Source organism: Pleurodeles waltl, unplaced genomic scaffold (genome assembly GCF_031143425.1).
Source record: "Pleurodeles waltl isolate 20211129_DDA unplaced genomic scaffold, aPleWal1.hap1.20221129 scaffold_72, whole genome shotgun sequence".
Taxonomy (NCBI): domain Eukaryota; kingdom Metazoa; phylum Chordata; class Amphibia; order Caudata; family Salamandridae; genus Pleurodeles; species Pleurodeles waltl.
In genome coordinates, this window is record NW_027150393.1 from 94,379 (window position 1) to 109,926 (window position 15,548).

The 15,548-nt window shown below is 48.7% G+C and overlaps 4 non-coding genes across 4 annotated transcripts; all 4 read right to left on the reverse strand.

The window, feature by feature from the left end:
- Positions 1–1,399: 1,399 nt before the first annotated feature.
- TRNAV-CAC (transfer RNA valine (anticodon CAC)) lies at positions 1,400–1,472 on the reverse strand. The gene has a single exon. It is a non-coding gene; the product is annotated as a tRNA-Val (tRNA).
- Positions 1,473–4,981: 3,509 nt separating this feature from the next.
- Positions 4,982–5,054, reverse strand: TRNAV-CAC (transfer RNA valine (anticodon CAC)). The gene has a single exon. It is a non-coding gene; the product is annotated as a tRNA-Val (tRNA).
- Positions 5,055–8,525: 3,471 nt separating this feature from the next.
- Positions 8,526–8,598, reverse strand: TRNAV-CAC (transfer RNA valine (anticodon CAC)). Its single transcript has one exon. It is a non-coding gene; the product is annotated as a tRNA-Val (tRNA).
- A 3,509-nt stretch (positions 8,599–12,107) lies between these two features.
- On the reverse strand, positions 12,108–12,180 carry TRNAV-CAC (transfer RNA valine (anticodon CAC)). The gene has a single exon. It is a non-coding gene; the product is annotated as a tRNA-Val (tRNA).
- Between the last annotated feature and the right edge of the window lie 3,368 nt (positions 12,181–15,548).

Sequence of the window (15,548 nt, forward strand, 5' to 3'; positions counted from 1 at the left end):
GTAGGGGTTTGTCTGGGATTTGAACCGAGGTCCTCTCACACCCGAAGCGAGAATCATACCCCTATACCAACTAGACTGCCGCTGCGTAGTCATTTGAAACATCTTCTGAAGCGTCTTTCCGAAAAGCAGGGCCATTTGGAGGCTCTCTCTCTCTAAGCGTGCCATAGCAATTGATGTTTTCTGTCAAGGATTTTTTGTTTGTCTCTAGCAAGGCAAGAGGTAGTCAAAATGCCCTGTGCCAGTGAGCTGAACTAGGGCACTGATGTGAAAAGCAGACCCTTTCTGGTAGTTGTAACCCGCTGCAAGTCATGGACCCTTGCACCTTAGACTTCCCAACCAGAAGCACTGAAGGGCCTGCTAGCTCTTGAGCCAGAGGAGCATGCCTCTTGGATTCAAACACACTTCCTCGATCAGCGCTCGATCAGGCTCGATCAGGCGAGATTTATATTAGTGGCTCATAGGCCTGAAACACTCACCTGGGAGACGCAGGGTGGCTGATTTCCCGGAATGGCCCTTGATGGGGAAATCACCTCCTTTCCCCCGCCTCATTTCAGAATTGTGTGCTAGTCGCAAGACAGTGTTCAGGGGTTCATGGGTACTGCCTACTCCCAGCTGCCTCTCTGTCTTCTTCATGTAAATTGCAAGTCATGAGGAGGCACCATTGCCAATATGCTCCGCCCACCTAACCAAGAAACCTAGTTTGAGCTTGTCTGCCTGTGTTGTTGCAGGGGCAGTGTCTTCTTTGCCCAAAAGGTGGCAGGAGAGCCTCACTTCAAACGATAGAATCAACTGCTTAAGTAGAAACCAGCATGGTAGTTACTGTCATAAAGTGCAGCTCTAACAGAAGGTGTGCCTGAGACGCCCCTTCCAGTAATACACAGAATTTTGATTGAGGGCCCAGCCGATGGGTTGGTGGATTTGTCCTCACATGCCACAGCAGCTTCCAAAGCAGAGCAAGATTTAAGGGAAGAAAATACACCTGTCAGAAGTGGGATTTGAACCCACTCCTCCATGAAGAGACCAGAAGGCTCAGCTTCACTGAAGATCAAGCTCTCTTGAGTCTGGCGCCTTAGACCACTCGGCCATCCTGACAGCCAAAACAGTGTGCAGGTCGGACTCTTCAGTCTGCACTTGTTGATTTTGCCGCTTGCAATGTTCCTATCAAAGTCACAGCTTTAAAGGCCCCACAATATAACATGGCCAAGAAAAAAAAAAAAAAACAGAACAAGAAACAATGCACATGCACGACCACCGAGGGATGCAGATAACTTTTTAGCGTCCTGCAATAGTAAAGCACGTTTTACACAGGTCACAAGTTTTTAAAGGTCATTTCTGTCTAAGTGTGCATTGAGAGAGACTGAGGTTTTAGGGAGCAAACACAAAAGCTGCTGCTGCCAAGTGTTTCTGCCCGGTCTCGAACCGGGGACCTTTCGCGTGTGAGGGGAACGTGATAACCACTACACTACAGAAACAAGCTTGCTGGTTTGACTGAAGGAGCACAGTTCCCCTCATATGTTTGCACGATTTCCTCTATACTTTATCAGCAGTTGCTCGGAATGCGAGGGGTAAGTGTGAAAATTGCAGCGGTGTCAGCCAGCATGCATACACTCAGACGTCCTGAAAAATCCCACAGCTGCGGGCAGAGACAGACAAATATCTGATGCCTAAATGCCAGTAAGGAGAGCCTGTGAAATCATCACACAGGGCGCACTGAGAGCAAGCAGGAAGGAAGCCAAGGCATTGTAATCCATTTTTCGCCTGAGGCAAAAAATATGTTTTGCGCAACAATGCTTCGAGTGGAATGAGAAATGTTGAGGGGTTGTGTATTTTGAGCAGGATTTGATTGTTTTCCGCTAAAATGGGCTAGTCCGGGATTTGAACCTGGGACATCTCGCACCCTAAGCGAGAATCATACCCCTAGACCAACAAGCCTGGGCACAGAAATGCAACGGCCCCGACCCTGCTCGGAGGGTTGGTGACAGAGAGTGGGAGACTACATCCCAAAGCAAGAAACTGCACATGGTGCTCTCTTCTGCAGTACGACTAGAGTCATTTGCATGGTCTTCATCGAACATGACATAAAAAGCCTCTATCCTTTAGACATTTTGGCCCAGATTTACAAGAAAATGACTAAGCGCGACGCTGTGCCAAATTTGCAAGCCCCACGCGCCGTCATTTTCAAAATGCAGGGAAGCGCCGTATTTAGTAGAATACAGCGCACCCCTGTGCTTCCCCCTGCGCCAGCTCTAAATTAGCTGCTGAGCGCCAACGCAGCCGTTCTTGCACCATGGTACAAGGATGACTGCGTTGAGGGGGAAATTGTTTTTGTGCAGGAAGGGACACCTTCCTGCCCAAAAAAAAAATCTTCAATGGTGATTTGCTCTTACTTCTATGTGTGCTGCAGAATGCATCACACATAGAAAGAGCAAAAACAAGGAGAAATGAAAACATTTCTCCTCAGTGCGCCACTCTAACGACACCCCTGGGATGGCGTTGGATTTTGGTGCTGACGCAGATTTACGCCAACTCCTAAATCTGGAGCAGCATCAAAATGCTATGGTGTTGCTGTGGCACACTCCCAACAACACCCATTGCACGCCCCTTCCAGGGAACGCGCTGCGTGCTAAGGGGCCGTATTTACAAGGTGGTGTTAAGCCACAAAAAGTGGCTGAACGCCATCTTGTAAATACCGCGCAGTGCATAGTGCCACCGGGGCGTCACTAAAAGTGATGCTCCGGTGGCGATAGGACCTTGTAAGTCTGGCACTTTATTTGCTCAAGGTGTGTGTTCTTGGTGAGGGCAGGAAAGCTATTTTCGCTCTCGTACCTTCCTTCCTTGGCTGGGTTGAATGCTGTAGGCTCAGGCTTCATTGCAAAGGTCAAACAGTGAGCAACTGACTGCCGTAAGCTGGCGCAACTCCTCTTGGTGAGCTGTGACAGATGCCCCAGGAGCGTAGTACCTCACGATGGTGAGGGATAGACACAGTCTCTTTTATCTCAGCTTGCCTGTCAGGTGAGGCAGGAAATGCAAATACTGTGAAAAAGCCCAGCGACTCGAACCAGGGACCTTTCGCATGTGAGGTGCGCATGATAACCACTACACTAGACAAACAGACACACTTGCCGGCTTGCTTCATGTGGCTATGCATTGTACTGGAACCACCACACTATGAAAACAGACACACCTGCTTGCTTTATGTGGCTATGCATTGGACTGGGATGCAAGGATGAGGGCCAATGTTCATGACGCTCAAAGCTGAGCCTTCCGGAACACGATCTCTTCCCTTGGAAGAAAGGAACTGGGATCACTTTCATTCCAAGAGGTGATTTCAGAACTGGACCCGAAATTACCATGGAGAAGCACTGTGCATTTAATGTTCCTACGAGCACTGCTGCTCCAGCACAGAAAAGCAGTTGCAAAGAAATCTCGCATACCTTCATGATGCTGAACCGTCTCGACGCCAGTATAAAGCATGTATTGCATTGCAACATGACATCTTACAAGAGTGAAAAGCAGAAATACTCCTGTTTAAAACACAGACTGAACCTATAAAGGTAGGGGTTTGTCTGGGATTTGAACCGAGGTCCTCTCACACCCGAAGCGAGAATCATACCCCTATACCAACTAGACTGCCGCTGCATAGTCATTTGAAACATCTTCTGAAGCGTCTTTCCGAAAAGCAGGGCCATTTGGAGGCTCTCTCTCTCTAAGCGTGCCATAGCAATTGATGTTTTCTGTCAAGGATTTTTTGTTTGTCTCTAGCAAGGCAAGAGGTAGTCAAAATGCCCTCTGCCAGTGAGCTGAACTAGGGCAATGATGTGAAAAGCAGACCCTTTCTGGTAGTTGTAACCCGCTGCAAGTCATGGACCCTTGCACCTTAGACTTCCCAACCAGAAGCACTGATGGGCCTGCTAGCTCTTGAGCCAGAGGAGCATGCCTCTTGGATTCAAGCACACTTGCTCGATCAGCGCTCGATCAGGCTCGATCAGGCGAGATTTATATTAGTGGCTCATAGGCCTGAAACACTCACCTGAGAGACGCAGGGTGGCTGATTTCCCGGAATGGCCCTTGATGGGGAAATCACCTCCTTTCCCCCGCCTCATTTCAGAATTGTGTGCTAGTCGCAAGACAGTGTTCAGGGGTTCATGGGTACTGCCTACTCCCAGCTGCCTCTCTGTCTTCTTCATGTAAATTGCAAGTCACGAGGAGGCACCATTGCCAATATGCTCCGCCCACCTAACCAAGAAACCTAGTTTGAGCTTGTCTGCCTGTGTTGTTGCAGGGGCAGTGTCTTCTTTGCCCAAAAGGTGGCAGGAGAGCCTCACTTCAAACAATAGAATCAACTGCTTAAGTAGAAACCAGCATGGTAGTTACTGTCATAAAGTGCAGCTCTAACAGAAGGTGTGCCTGAGATGCCCCTTCCAGTAATACACAGAATTTTGATTGAGGGCCCAGCCGATGGGTTGGTGGATTTCTCCTCACATGCCACAGCAGCTTCCAAAGATAGTGGTGTGAGGAGCTGGCTCTGCAAGCAGAGCAAGATTTAAGGGAAGAAAATACACCTGTCAGAAGTGGGATTTGAACCCACGTCTCCATGAAGAGACCAGAAGGCTCAGCTTCACTGAAGATCAAGCTCTCTTGAGTCTGGCACCTTAGACCACTTGGCCATCCTGACAGCCAAAACAGTGTGCAGGTCGGACTCTTCAGTCTGCACTTGTTGATTTTGCCGCTTGCAATGTTCCTATCAAAGTCACAGCTTTAAAGGCCCCACAATATAACATGGCCAAGAAAAAAAAAAAAAAACAGAACAAGAAACAATGCACTGCACGACCACCGAGGGATGCAGATTACTTTTTAGCGTCCTGCAATAGTAAAGCACGTTTTACACAGGTCACAAGTTTTTAAAGGTCATTTCTGTCTAAGTGTGCATTGAGAGAGACTGAGGTTTTAGGGAGCAAACACAAAAGCTGCTGCTGCCAAGTGTTTCTGCCCGGTCTCAAACCAGGGACCTTTCGCGTGTGAGGCGAACGTGATAACCACTACACTACAGAAACAAGCTTACTGGTTTGACTGAAGGAGCACAGTTCCCCTCATATGTTTGCACGATTTCCTCTATACTTTATCAGCAGTTGCTCGGAATGCGAGGGGTAAGTGTGAAAATTGCAGCGGTGTCAGCCAGCATGCATACACTCAGACGTCCTGAAAAATCCCACAGCTGCGGGCAGAGACAGACAAATATCTGATGCCTAAATGCCAGGAAGGAGAGCCTGTGAAATCATCACACAGGGCGCACTGAGAGCAAGCAGGAAGGAAGCCAAGGCATTGTAATCCATTTTTCGCCTGAGGCAAAAAATATGTTTTGCGCAACAATGCTTCGAGTGGAATGAGAAATGTTGAGGGGTTGTGTATTTTGAGCAGGATTTGATTGTTTTCCGCTAAAATGGGCTCGTCCGGGATTTGAACCTGGGACCTCTCGCACCCTAAGCGAGAATCATACCCCTAGACCAACGAGCCTGGGCACAGAAATGCAACGGCTCCGACCCTGCTCGGAGGGTTGGTGACAGAGAGTGGGAGACTACATCCCAAAGCAAGAAACTGCACATGGTGCTCTCTTCTGCAGTACGACTAGAGTCATTTGCATGGTCTTCATCGAACATGACATAAAAAGCCTCTATCCTTTAGACATTTTGGCCCAGATTTACAAGAAAATGACTAAGCGCGATGCTGTGCCAAATTTGCAAGCCCCACGCGCCGTCATTTTCAAAATGCAGGGAAGCGCCGTATTTAGTAGAATACAGCGCACCCCTGTGCTTCCCCCTGCGCCAGCTCTAAATTAGCTGCTGAGCGCCAACGCAGCCGTTCTTGCACCATGGTACAAGGATGACTGCGTTGAGGGGGAAATTGGTTTTGTGCAGGAAGGGACACCTTCCTGCCCAAAAAAAAAATCTTCAATGGTGATTTGCTCTTACTTCTATGTGTGCTGCAGAATGCATCACACATAGAAAGAGCAAAAACAAGGAGAAATGAAAACATTTCTCCTCAGTGCGCCACTCTAACGACACCCCTGGGATGGCGTTGGATTTTGGTGCTGACGCAGATTTACGCCAACTCCTAAATCTGGAGCAGCATCAAAATGCTATGGTGTTGCTGTGGCACACTCCCAACAACACCCATTGCACGCCCCTTCCAGGGAACGCGCTGCGTGCTAAGGGGCCGTATTTACAAGGTGGTGTTAAGCCACAAAAAGTGGCTGAACGCCATCTTGTAAATACCGCGCAGTGCATAGTGCCACCGGGGCGTCACTAAAAGTGATGCTCCGGTGGCGATAGGGCCTTGTAAGTCTGGCACTTTATTTGCTCAAGGTGTGTGTTCTTGGTGAGGGCAGGAAAGCTATTTTCGCTCTCGTACCTTCCTTCCTTGGCTGGCTTGAATGCTGTAGGCTCAGGCTTCATTGTAAAGGTCAAACAGTGAGCAACTGACTGCCGTAAGCTGGCGCAACTCCTCTTGGTGAGCTGTGACAGATGCCCCAGGAGCGTAGTACCTCACGATGGTGAGGGATAGACACAGTCTCTTTTATCTCAGCTTGCCTGTCAGGTGAGGCAGGAAATGCAAATACTGTGAAAAAGCCCAGCGACTCGAACCAGGGACCTTTCGCATGTGAGGTGCGCATGATAACCACTACACTACACAAACAGACACACTTGCCGGCTTGCTTCATGTGGCTATGCATTGTACTGGAACCACCACACTATGGAAACAGACACACCTGCTTGCTTTATGTGGCTATGCATTGGACTGGGATGCAAGGATGAGGGCCAATGTTCATGACGCTCAAAGCTGAGCCTTCCGGAACACGATCTCTTCCCTTGGAAGAAAGGAACTGGGATCACTTTCATTCCAAGAGGTGATTTCAGAACTGGACCCGAAATTACCATGGAGAAGCACTGTGCATTTAATGTTCCTACGAGCACTGCTGCTCCAGCACAGAAAAGCAGTTGCAAAGAAATCTCGCATACCTTCATGATGCTGAACCGTCTCGACGCCAGTATAAAGCATGTATTGCATTGCAACATGACATCTTACAAGAGTGAAAAGCAGAAATACTCCTGTTTAAAACACAGACTGAACCTATAAAGGTAGGGGTTTGTCTGGGATTTGAACCGAGGTCCTCTCACACCCGAAGCGAGAATCATACCCCTATACCAACTAGACTGCCGCTGCGTAGTCATTTGAAACATCTTCTGAAGCGTCTTTCCGAAAAGCAGGGCCATTTGGAGGCTCTCTCTCTCTAAGCGTGCCATAGCAATTGATGTTTTCTGTCAAGGATTTTTTGTTTGTCTCTAGCAAGGCAAGAGGTAGTCAAAATGCCCTGTGCCAGTGAGCTGAACTAGGGCACTGATGTGAAAAGCAGACCCTTTCTGGTAGTTGTAACCCGCTGCAAGTCATGGACCCTTGCACCTTAGACTTCCCAACCAGAAGCACTGAAGGGCCTGCTAGCTCTTGAGCCAGAGGAGCATGCCTCTTGGATTCAAACACACTTCCTCGATCAGCGCTCGATCAGGCGAGATTTATATTAGTGGCTCATAGGCCTGAAACACTCACCTGGGAGACGCAGGGTGGCTGATTTCCCGGAATGGCCCTTGATGGGGAAATCACCTCCTTTCCCCCGCCTCATTTCAGAATTGTGTGCTAGTCGCAAGACAGTGTTCAGGGGTTCATGGGTACTGCCTACTCCCAGCTGCCTCTCTGTCTTCTTCATGTAAATTGCAAGTCACGAGGAGGCACCATTGCCAATATGCTCCGCCCACCTAACCAAGAAACCTAGTTTGAGCTTGTCTGCCTGTGTTGTTGCAGGGGCAGTGTCTTCTTTGCCCAAAAGGTGGCAGGAGAGCCTCACTTCAAACGATAGAATCAACTGCTTAAGTAGAAACCAGCATGGTAGTTACTGTCATAAAGTGCAGCTCTAACAGAAGGTGTGCCTGAGACGCCCCTTCCAGTAATACACAGAATTTTGATTGAGGGCCCAGCCGATGGGTTGGTGGATTTCTCCTCACATGCCACAGCAGCTTCCAAAGCAGAGCAAGATTTAAGGGAAGAAAATACACCTGTCAGAAGTGGGATTTGAACCCACTCCTCCATGAAGAGACCAGAAGGCTCAGCTTCACTGAAGATCAAGCTCTCTTGAGTCTGGCGCCTTAGACCACTCGGCCATCCTGACAGCCAAAACAGTGTGCAGGTCGGACTCTTCAGTCTGCACTTGTTGATTTTGCCGCTTGCAATGTTCCTATCAAAGTCACAGCTTTAAAGGCCCCACAATATAACATGGCCAAGAAAAAAAAAAAAAAACAGAACAAGAAACAATGCACATGCACGACCACCGAGGGATGCAGATAACTTTTTAGCGTCCTGCAATAGTAAAGCACGTTTTACACAGGTCACAAGTTTTTAAAGGTCATTTCTGTCTAAGTGTGCATTGAGAGAGACTGAGGTTTTAGGGAGCAAACACAAAAGCTGCTGCTGCCAAGTGTTTCTGCCCGGTCTCGAACCGGGGACCTTTCGCGTGTGAGGGGAACGTGATAACCACTACACTACAGAAACAAGCTTGCTGGTTTGACTGAAGGAGCACAGTTCCCCTCATATGTTTGCACGATTTCCTCTATACTTTATCAGCAGTTGCTCGGAATGCGAGGGGTAAGTGTGAAAATTGCAGCGGTGTCAGCCAGCATGCATACACTCAGACGTCCTGAAAAATCCCACAGCTGCTGGCAGAGACAGACAAATATCTGATGCCTAAATGCCAGTAAGGAGAGCCTGTGAAATCATCACACAGGGCGCACTGAGAGCAAGCAGGAAGGAAGCCAAGGCATTGTAATCCATTTTTCGCCTGAGGCAAAAAATATGTTTTGCGCAACAATGCTTCGAGTGGAATGAGAAATGTTGAGGGGTTGTGTATTTTGAGCAGGATTTGATTGTTTTCCGCTAAAATGGGCTAGTCCGGGATTTGAACCTGGGACATCTCGCACCCTAAGCGAGAATCATACCCCTAGACCAACAAGCCTGGGCACAGAAATGCAACGGCCCCGACCCTGCTCGGAGGGTTGGTGACAGAGAGTGGGAGACTACATCCCAAAGCAAGAAACTGCACATGGTGCTCTCTTCTGCAGTACGACTAGAGTCATTTGCATGGTCTTCATCGAACATGACATAAAAAGCCTCTATCCTTTAGACATTTTGGCCCAGATTTACAAGAAAATGACTAAGCGCGACGCTGTGCCAAATTTGCAAGCCCCACGCGCCGTCATTTTCAAAATGCAGGGAAGCGCCGTATTTAGTAGAATACAGCGCACCCCTGTGCTTCCCCCTGCGCCAGCTCTAAATTAGCTGCTGAGCGCCAACGCAGCCGTTCTTGCACCATGGTACAAGGATGACTGCGTTGAGGGGGAAATTGTTTTTGTGCAGGAAGGGACACCTTCCTGCCCAAAAAAAAAATCTTCAATGGTGATTTGCTCTTACTTCTATGTGTGCTGCAGAATGCATCACACATAGAAAGAGCAAAAACAAGGAGAAATGAAAACATTTCTCCTCAGTGCGCCACTCTAACGACACCCCTGGGATGGCGTTGGATTTTGGTGCTGACGCAGATTTACGCCAACTCCTAAATCTGGAGCAGCATCAAAATGCTATGGTGTTGCTGTGGCACACTCCCAACAACACCCATTGCACGCCCCTTCCAGGGAACGCGCTGCGTGCTAAGGGGCCGTATTTACTAGGTGGTGTTAAGCCACAAAAAGTGGCTGAACGCCATCTTGTAAATACCGCGCAGTGCATAGTGCCACCGGGGCGTCACTAAAAGTGATGCTCCGGTGGCGATAGGACCTTGTAAGTCTGGCACTTTATTTGCTCAAGGTGTGTGTTCTTGGTGAGGGCAGGAAAGCTATTTTCGCTCTCGTACCTTCCTTCCTTGGCTGGGTTGAATGCTGTAGGCTCAGGCTTCATTGCAAAGGTCAAACAGTGAGCAACTGACTGCCGTAAGCTGGCGCAACTCCTCTTGGTGAGCTGTGACAGATGCCCCAGGAGCGTAGTACCTCACGATGGTGAGGGATAGACACAGTCTCTTTTATCTCAGCTTGCCTGTCAGGTGAGGCAGGAAATGCAAATACTGTGAAAAAGCCCAGCGACTCGAACCAGGGACCTTTCGCATGTGAGGTGCGCATGATAACCACTACACTAGACAAACAGACACACTTGCCGGCTTGCTTCATGTGGCTATGCATTGTACTGGAACCACCACACTATGAAAACAGACACACCTGCTTGCTTTATGTGGCTATGCATTGGACTGGGATGCAAGGATGAGGGCCAATGTTCATGACGCTCAAAGCTGAGCCTTCCGGAACACGATCTCTTCCCTTGGAAGAAAGGAACTGGGATCACTTTCATTCCAAGAGGTGATTTCAGAACTGGACCCGAAATTACCATGGAGAAGCACTGTGCATTTAATGTTCCTACGAGCACTGCTGCTCCAGCACAGAAAAGCAGTTGCAAAGAAATCTCGCATACCTTCATGATGCTGAACCGTCTCGACGCCAGTATAAAGCATGTATTGCATTGCAACATGACATCTTACAAGAGTGAAAAGCAGAAATACTCCTGTTTAAAACACAGACTGAACCTATAAAGGTAGGGGTTTGTCTGGGATTTGAACCGAGGTCCTCTCACACCCGAAGCGAGAATCATACCCCTATACCAACTAGACTGCCGCTGCATAGTCATTTGAAACATCTTCTGAAGCGTCTTTCCGAAAAGCAGGGCCATTTGGAGGCTCTCTCTCTCTAAGCGTGCCATAGCAATTGATGTTTTCTGTCAAGGATTTTTTGTTTGTCTCTAGCAAGGCAAGAGGTAGTCAAAATGCCCTGTGCCAGTGAGCTGAACTAGGGCACTGATGTGAAAAGCAGACCCTTTCTGGTAGTTGTAACCCGCTGCAAGTCATGGACCCTTGCACCTTAGACTTCCCAACCAGAAGCACTGATGGGCCTGCTAGCTCTTGAGCCAGAGGAGCATGTCTCTTGGATTCAAGCACACTTGCTCGATCAGCGCTCGATAAGGCTCGATCAGGCGAGATTTATATTAGTGGCTCATAGGCCTGAAACACTCACCTGGGAGACGCAGGGTGGCTGATTTCCCGGAATGGCCCTTGATGGGGAAATCACCTCCTTTCCCCCGCCTCATTTCAGAATTGTGTGCTAGTCGCAAGACAGTGTTCAGGGGTTCATGGGTACTGCCTACTCCCAGCTGCCTCTCTGTCTTCTTCATGTAAATTGCAAGTCACGAGGAGGCACCATTGCCAATATGCTCCGCCCACCTAACCAAGAAACCTAGTTTGAGCTTGTCTGCCTGTGTTGTTGCAGGGGCAGTGTCTTCTTTGCCCAAAAGGTGGCAGGAGAGCCTCACTTCAAACAATAGAATCAACTGCTTAAGTAGAAACCAGCATGGTAGTTACTGTCATAAAGTGCAGCTCTAACAGAAGGTGTGCCTGAGATGCCCCTTCCAGTAATACACAGAATTTTGATTGAGGGCCCAGCCGATGGGTTGGTGGATTTCTCCTCACATGCCACAGCAGCTTCCAAAGATAGTGGTGTGAGGAGCTGGCTCTGCAAGCAGAGCAAGATTTAAGGGAAGAAAATACACCTGTCAGAAGTGGGATTTGAACCCACGCCTCCATGAAGAGACCAGAAGGCTCAGCTTCACTGAAGATCAAGCTCTCTTGAGTCTGGCGCCTTAGACCACTTGGCCATCCTGACAGCCAAAACAGTGTGCAGGTCGGACTCTTCAGTCTGCACTTGTTGATTTTGCCGCTTGCAATGTTCCTATCAAAGTCACAGCTTTAAAGGCCCCACAATATAACATGGCCAAGAAAAAAAAAAAAAAACAGAACAAGAAACAATGCACTGCACGACCACCGAGGGATGCAGATTACTTTTTAGCGTCCTGCAATAGTAAAGCACGTTTTACACAGGTCACAAGTTTTTAAAGGTCATTTCTGTCTAAGTGTGCATTGAGAGAGACTGAGGTTTTAGGGAGCAAACACAAAAGCTGCTGCTGCCAAGTGTTTCTGCCCGGTCTCAAACCAGGGACCTTTCGCGTGTGAGGCGAACGTGATAACCACTACACTACAGAAACAAGCTTGCTGGTTTGACTGAAGGAGCACAGTTCCCCTCATATGTTTGCACGATTTCCTCTATACTTTATCAGCAGTTGCTCGGAATGCGAGGGGTAAGTGTGAAAATTGCAGCGGTGTCAGCCAGCATGCATACACTCAGACGTCCTGAAAAATCCCACAGCTGCGGGCAGAGACAGACAAATATCTGATGCCTAAATGCCAGGAAGGAGAGCCTGTGAAATCATCACACAGGGCGCACTGAGAGCAAGCAGGAAGGAAGCCAAGGCATTGTAATCCATTTTTCGCCTGAGGCAAAAAATATGTTTTGCGCAACAATGCTTCGAGTGGAATGAGAAATGTTGAGGGGTTGTGTATTTTGAGCAGGATTTGATTGTTTTCCGCTAAAATGGGCTCGTCCGGGATTTGAACCTGGGACCTCTCGCACCCTAAGCGAGAATCATACCCCTAGACCAACGAGCCTGGGCACAGAAATGCAACGGCTCCGACCCTGCTCGGAGGGTTGGTGACAGAGAGTGGGAGACTACATCCCAAAGCAAGAAACTGCACATGGTGCTCTCTTCTGCAGTACGACTAGAGTCATTTGCATGGTCTTCATCGAACATGACATAAAAAGCCTCTATCCTTTAGACATTTTGGCCCAGATTTACAAGAAAATGACTAAGCGCGATGCTGTGCCAAATTTGCAAGCCCCACGCGCCGTCATTTTCAAAATGCAGGGAAGCGCCGTATTTAGTAGAATACAGCGCACCCCTGTGCTTCCCCCTGCGCCAGCTCTAAATTAGCTGCTGAGCGCCAACGCAGCCGTTCTTGCACCATGGTACAAGGATGACTGCGTTGAGGGGGAAATTGGTTTTGTGCAGGAAGGGACACCTTCCTGCCCAAAAAAAAAATCTTCAATGGTGATTTGCTCTTACTTCTATGTGTGCTGCAGAATGCATCACACATAGAAAGAGCAAAAACAAGGAGAAATGAAAACATTTCTCCTCAGTGCGCCACTCTAACGACACCCCTGGGATGGCGTTGGATTTTGGTGCTGACGCAGATTTACGCCAACTCCTAAATCTGGAGCAGCATCAAAATGCTATGGTGTTGCTGTGGCACACTCCCAACAACACCCATTGCACGCCCCTTCCAGGGAACGCGCTGCGTGCTAAGGGGCCGTATTTACAAGGTGGTGTTAAGCCACAAAAAGTGGCTGAACGCCATCTTGTAAATACCGCGCAGTGCATAGTGCCACCGGGGCGTCACTAAAAGTGATGCTCCGGTGGCGATAGGGCCTTGTAAGTCTGGCACTTTATTTGCTCAAGGTGTGTGTTCTTGGTGAGGGCAGGAAAGCTATTTTCGCTCTCGTACCTTCCTTCCTTGGCTGGCTTGAATGCTGTAGGCTCAGGCTTCATTGTAAAGGTCAAACAGTGAGCAACTGACTGCCGTAAGCTGGCGCAACTCCTCTTGGTGAGCTGTGACAGATGCCCCAGGAGCGTAGTACCTCACGATGGTGAGGGATAGACACAGTCTCTTTTATCTCAGCTTGCCTGTCAGGTGAGGCAGGAAATGCAAATACTGTGAAAAAGCCCAGCGACTCGAACCAGGGACCTTTCGCATGTGAGGTGCGCATGATAACCACTACACTACACAAACAGACACACTTGCCGGCTTGCTTCATGTGGCTATGCATTGTACTGGAACCACCACACTATGGAAACAGACACACCTGCTTGCTTTATGTGGCTATGCATTGGACTGGGATGCAAGGATGAGGGCCAATGTTCATGACGCTCAAAGCTGAGCCTTCCGGAACACGATCTCTTCCCTTGGAAGAAAGGAACTGGGATCACTTTCATTCCAAGAGGTGATTTCAGAACTGGACCCGAAATTACCATGGAGAAGCACTGTGCATTTAATGTTCCTACGAGCACTGCTGCTCCAGCACAGAAAAGCAGTTGCAAAGAAATTTCGCATACCTTCATGATGCTGAACCGTCTCGACGCCAGTATAAAGCATGTATTGCATTGCAACATGACATCTTACAAGAGTGAAAAGCAGAAATACTCCTGTTTAAAACACAGACTGAACCTATAAAGGTAGGGGTTTGTCTGGGATTTGAACCGAGGTCCTCTCACACCCGAAGCGAGAATCATACCCCTATACCAACTAGACTGCCGCTGCGTAGTCATTTGAAACATCTTCTGAAGCGTCTTTCCGAAAAGCAGGGCCATTTGGAGGCTCTCTCTCTCTAAGCGTGCCATAGCAATTGATGTTTTCTGTCAAGGATTTTTTGTTTGTCTCTAGCAAGGCAAGAGGTAGTCAAAATGCCCTGTGCCAGTGAGCTGAACTAGGGCACTGATGTGAAAAGCAGACCCTTTCTGGTAGTTGTAACCCGCTGCAAGTCATGGACCCTTGCACCTTAGACTTCCCAACCAGAAGCACTGAAGGGCCTGCTAGCTCTTGAGCCAGAGGAGCATGCCTCTTGGATTCAAACACACTTCCTCGATCAGCGCTCGATCAGGCTCGATCAGGCGAGATTTATATTAGTGGCTCATAGGCCTGAAACACTCACCTGGGAGACGCAGGGTGGCTGATTTCCCGGAATGGCCCTTGATGGGGAAATCACCTCCTTTCCCCCGCCTCATTTCAGAATTGTGTGCTAGTCGCAAGACAGTGTTCAGGGGTTCATGGGTACTGCCTACTCCCAGCTGCCTCTCTGTCTTCTTCATGTAAATTGCAAGTCACGAGGAGGCACCATTGCCAATATGCTCCGCCCACCTAACCAAGAAACCTAGTTTGAGCTTGTCTGCCTGTGTTGTTGCAGGGGCAGTGTCTTCTTTGCCCAAAAGGTGGCAGGAGAGCCTCACTTCAAACGATAGAATCAACTGCTTAAGTAGAAACCAGCATGGTAGTTACTGTCATAAAGTGCAGCTCTAACAGAAGGTGTGCCTGAGACGCCCCTTCCAGTAATACACAGAATTTTGATTGAGGGCCCAGCCGATGGGTTGGTGGATTTCTCCTCACATGCCACAGCAGCTTCCAAAGCAGAGCAAGATTTAAGGGAAGAAAATACACCTGTCAGAAGTGGGATTTGAACCCACTCCTCCATGAAGAGACCAGAAGGCTCAGCTTCACTGAAGATCAAGCTCTCTTGAGTCTGGCGCCTTAGACCACTCGGCCATCCTGACAGCCAAAACAGTGTGCAGGTCGGACTCTTCAGTCTGCACTTGTTGATTTTGCCGCTTGCAATGTTCCTATCAAAGTCACAGCTTTAAAGGCCCCACAATATAACATGGCCAAGAAAAAAAAAAAAAAACAGAACAAGAAACAATGCACATGCACGACCACCGAGGGATGCAGATAACTTTTTAGCGTCCTGCAA